A 5773-nucleotide genomic window follows, 5' to 3' on the forward strand; every position below is an offset into this window, starting at 1 on the left:
GCGGCGCCCTCTTTACAGCCCTCGGCATCATATTCTCTGGAGGGTGATGTTCACTAAGGCCACCCAAACCTCCTTTTATAGATATTTGGTGCAGGTAATTTGGAAAAGTTCAAATCACTAACACTGTGTACTTTTTTAGAAAGAAGTGAGTTTATTTACCATTGGGGACATTTAAAAACATAAAATATTTTACAAACTGAAGCGTATGTCGAGTTTTTTTTTCCATTATCCATCCATTCCATCCATTATCCGAACCACTTATCCCGCTCTTGGGGTCGCGGGGGGATGCTGGAGCCTATCCCAGCAGTCACCGGGCGCCAGACAGGGAGACACCCTGGACAGGCCGCCAGGCCATCACACAGGGCAGGCCAGCCAGCACACACTGGGCCTATTGGACGCAGCAGACCGGGCCCCCCCAGCCGATCCAATACCAGCTCTCCAGCCAGACACCCTCGACACACCTCCCCGCACTCCGCACGACAACACAAACGCAGACAAAAAAACACTTCACAGTCGACGCAGGGCGAGGCCGCCGCCAGACCGCCTCGGCGTTATCGGAATCGCCGGTCTGCACGGGCTAGCAGTTAGCTTAGCCTGCCCCACCTCTGCGTCCTGTCAGACCGCCCTCGGCGTTTCCCCTTCGGGCCCACAGAACGCAGCGGACCAAGCTCTCTCAGCTGATCCGGCGCCGGCTCTCCCGGCCAAGTGAAATCCACGATCAAAAATAAAAACTTCACACGACGACACAAACTTAGATGTAGACAAGGACACTGCATAGTTGGCACTGGGTGAGGCCGCTGCAAAAGCGAGTCGGCGCTGCCGCCTTCCTGCCAACTTGGTTCAACGCTAAGCCCTGTAGTCTCCTGCTGTAATCATCAAAAGTAAGCTAACTTAAAATTTCAGATCGTAGTAGTCTACTGCCTATTTCGGTATTATTGTTCATTGGGTATCGTTTGTGTTGGGTGTACAATTGGATTTGATGCTGGTCTGTGTGTGTGTGTGTTTGTGGCCGCCGTGCCAGGCTATGTGATGCTGTTAATGTTCACCTTGGTGCCTCTGATGACGTATAAGGCTTATTAAGCATGCTTGGTCTTGGACGGGCTAGGCCCACCTGACCTTCTCGGTGCCCACCTGACCTTCTCGGTGCCCACCCACACTGTGATTTTTGCCTACGCCACAGCCCTACACGTCTGCGGTTGACATCGGTCCATATAGCGTTCAATTTAGCCGGAAATTCCCACCAGTTTTCATACTAACATGTTTTAACATAAGCCATCGGGACATACGTTGATGAAGGCTGCGTAGGCATGAACGCACACGACTCAACACAAACACAGCGAGACACGCTAGCCCTGAAATAACCCCCACAGATCCGACACAGATGCTCACAAACACACATCAGCTGTACAACATGCGTTTCAGTACGTGCTGACATATCGTAGACAAACACAGGAGCCGCAACTATATAAACACACACACATATACATACACAGACACACATACAACAAACTAACACACACACATATAAAAAAGTAACTTCCTCTCTCGTCCCCTCTCTAGCATTCTCTCAGAATCAGGTTTACTGGCCGTGTAGGTTTGCACTACATGGAATTTGACTCCAATTTCGTGGCTCCCCCAGTGTACTTCACATAGAATAACACTACAACACAACAATCTTCAGATATATACACACAAGGATTGACTTATACAGGTGAAATAAGAGGTGATGAAGTGCAGTGGTGCAGAGTCTTGATGCATGCTCAGTAATCCAGGTAAGAAAATCGAAGAAAGGTGAATCAGTTCATCTGGACACGTCTATTGAGCGAAACGCTCCATCACTCATCTAAGTGACCTTTTCAGTCTCAGCTGACTGCCGGTGCCCCACCCTTATAAACAATACAGCGGCATAACCACCCAAACCAACCATCAGTTTCATATGCAAATATAGTGGTGTGACGATTAACTAGAGTTTCAATGGCCGTGTGTACTACTCACCCAGAATTTGGGAATGTTTGCAATCGCGGCATTGTAAGATGGTGACAGATGTGCTGTTAGGCTCCCTCGCACATCCTTGAAAGGGAGGAACGCTGGTTGGAATGGGGAGTCAAAGAGGCCATCTACATTAAGAGGGAATGACCAGCCCTGAATTGAGGCGCCCCCCCACACACACACACATGGTGGATCCACAACATGTGGAGGAGAGCTGTATCTGTCTGCATTTGTGAACATGTAAGTCAGTCTGTCTGTCTGTGTGTATGTGTTCATATTAACAGTCTGATGAGTTTTCTGAGATGAATGCAGCCTCTACAGAATAGTTATCGACAGACAGAGAGACAGACAGAGGTAATAGTGATAATGAGGTATAGAGACAAGAGAGAAATCCAAATGTGGCTTAAAATACTGGACTCTGTTATAGAACCCATTTCCCTTTACTGTTGCGAGGCCTGGGGTCCACTCTTAAACCAAGAATTTGCGAAATGAGGGCGATCACGTGGGCTCTCAGCGGAGATGGCGGCTCGAGGGAGGTGCTCCGGTAAATTCGACACTAAAGCGATATTGACAACGATACGACTCCACTTTTTTTCATTAAGAACGCGTTAGTAATAGTTTGGAGGCTTTCTTTAACTGAAATACCAATGTTGAACCATGAAAACCTAAAAACACTGTGCCTAAAAGATCCAACTCAGCCCCAGCATCGTGCCAGAGGCAGACATGCTAGCTTCAACGTCAGCCGGAGGAACAGACGAGCCCACGCTGACTTTTTTCCTTAAAGAGATCAGTGCAACCCAGGTGTCTACGCAAAATATTGAACAGGTGACGAGAGAAATCGAGGCCGAAATGGAAGATACGGAGGGGAAGTTTGACAATCTAAGCTCCTGCACTGGTGTAGCCGAGGGCCGGATTGAAGCACCGGAGGGCGCCGCGGACACGTCCAATAACCAGTTGGAAGCAATTAAGGAAGAAATGAGAAAACGGCAGGATCAAGTCGACAAACCAGACAACAGAGGATGTCTCTGTAATATTAAAATCGTAGGTATACCTGAGAGGGCTGATGACAAAGACATGATACTGTTTTTACAGGAGGTTCCAGAAATGCTCGGGCACCAGTTTGAAACACCACTGGAGATACAGCAAGCGTACGGAGCTCCCGGTGGATCCACCAAGACGTGACCAGAGAGAGGAGGCCGGCCATGGCCCATCGTGATTAATATGCTCCATTTCCTGGTGGAAGAGGAAATATTACGGGCAGCACGAGAGAGAGGGCAAGTTACATGATGTGGAGCCCGGATCATGTTCTTTCCAGACCACTCTAAATGTGTCAGTGATCTGAGGATGTCTTATAAACAAGTGAAAGCCGACCTGAAAGAGAGGGGAGAGGAGTTTGCCCGGCGGTTCTCTGCACACTGGAGATTAAACTCAATGGAGCCAAGCGCATGTTTGAAACACTTGGAGGAGGCGTCGGACTTCATCAAAAGAAGAATCGCTACGGACTGATTTCAGAATTCAGACAGTGATCTATGTTTAATATTGATTGATAATCAAGGATCAGCGTTTTTATTTTTCAAAGCCACCCGGCATGCTGAATTTCGCCACAAGAGGACACAGTTACGTAACCTCACACGAAAAGGAGAAACTTTTGGAGCCGTGGAAACATAAAATCTGGGTGAAAATCAGTTTAAAAATCTGGGTATTGTTCGGTGAAAATTGGTAAAAATCAAAAACGCTGAGCCTTGTTGATAATACAATTATGGCTATGGCTTTTTTTTCTTTTCTTCTTCTTCTCGTTCTTATATCATGGCATTACTACCCTAACTGTTTAGGCCTCTACTGGCTAGATATGTTTCTGGGCCAACAGTATTGGTTTTAACATGGTTATATGTATTATTTCCCCTTTATTTTACGGTTAACTATTTGCCTATGCCTCTTTATTAATAAGGCTGCCTTTCACTATTATCGATGGGCTTCAGGTTTTATTTGCGACTACAGGGTGTAGAACAAGCCTTAGATAGCCATATAGTTTTACATATTTTTACAAAAGAATTTGCGAAATGAGACAAACCCCAAATTGAGACTATGCATGCAGAATTCTGCAAATCCATTCTCTTGGTCCAACGGAAAACACCAAATGCATGCAGAGCATATTTAGGATGATACCTAGTAATTCAAAATTCAAACGAGAGCATTTCAATGTTATAGTCACCTAAAAATAAGTAACCCCGACACGCTTCATAACAAAACTCCCAGAACCTACAGAAAGTCTCTAGACAGGAGCCCCCTCAGCCATCTGGTTCTGGGACTCCGCTCGCAAACACAAGCAGAGCCCCCAGACAGAAACCCCATTAGCCTAAACCAAATTATAAGAAAACAAAAAGAAAACTGTTTGAGCATTGAAAATTTTTTCTTCTTTCAGCCTTTTCCCTGTTTTTCAGGGGTGAGGGCACAGCACCAATGCTGACCGTTGTTCGATCCGGTATGGGCTTGTCAATCTGCATATTGATTTGGCAAAATTTTACGTCGGATGCCCTTCCTGACACAACCACTAACCCTATGGACGGGGGCACAGGTAAAGCGCTGGATGCCATTCCAGTATTCATGGACTTGCGCCCATGCCTGTCGCCATTTTGAGCATTGAAAATAATCGACCAAAACAAACTGGAATGCCACTTGGCTCTAAACAGACGATGCACAGCGGCATAATGTCCGATCTACTATCATTCAATTTCTTAACCAACCTTATTCTTTAACTCAGCAAGTGATTCTGAAATAAGGCATTTTCAATGCATGCAGTGAGGTGTGATTTTGAAAGATGGGGGATAAAGTGAAGAAGACAGAAGAGAAAAAAAGTGTTACTGGAATTTCCAGTTTTTGAAGGCCTGTATCACAAACTAAAATATCACATAATCTAGATGTTTACTATTTGTACTATTTGCCTTCCTGTCGGCCTGCCAGCTCCTTTACCTGTAATCTGTTGTTTTTACTGTAAAATGAATTAAAATTAAAATAAAATTATCCATGAGGGCGGAAGGCCACCATGTCTGACCTGAACTATTGGTTGTTCTGCATGTAAAGCCAGTACATAACAACCAGGTTTGACACGGTGGCCTGCTGCCCTCTGGCTGCAGAAAACATAAACACTCCAACATAAACATTAAATGGGCTGAGACGGTGGTTTTCAATCGGGTCCTCAGATACAACCAGTACCGCTGGTTTTCTATTCATTACATTCTTCTCGGGACTGATTAGAGGCCTGGGATACCTGATAAGACAGGTGAAAACCAGCAGTACTGGTGGTATCCCGACTGCAAACCACAGCAAGATTTCATTTTGAAGTGCAAATTACGGATTTTTCTTTAGATTTTCCACAGCCAGAGGTCTGAATCTTTTCAGTAATAGTACAGCCCGACCCACTGAGAATTACAAGACCACTTATAATAATAACAACAACAATGATAGTAATAATATATAACTTAATACATGAAATGCGCCTCAAAGTGCTTTGCATTAGAAACAAAAAAATGTATCAAAAATACAAAATAATGAGGAATGAGTCAACAAACCTGTGAGAAGCTTTTGGTCGTAGTCTCCAGTTTTCAGTCTGCCGCTGTGTTAACCGTCACAGACATGACAGTAAAGCTTTACTTACTGTTATTAACTTCCTACTTCAGTCGTCTGAGGGAAGCCCTTCAGCCTGGTCTCACATTGACTCAAATTATCACCTGACAGCATTTTCAGTGATAGGCGTCTGGGGCCTGGCCTCCCTATTCAAATCATC

Source organism: Lampris incognitus, chromosome 18 (assembly GCF_029633865.1).
Source record: "Lampris incognitus isolate fLamInc1 chromosome 18, fLamInc1.hap2, whole genome shotgun sequence".
In the NCBI taxonomy this organism is placed as follows: Eukaryota; Metazoa; Chordata; class Actinopteri; order Lampriformes; family Lampridae; genus Lampris; species Lampris incognitus.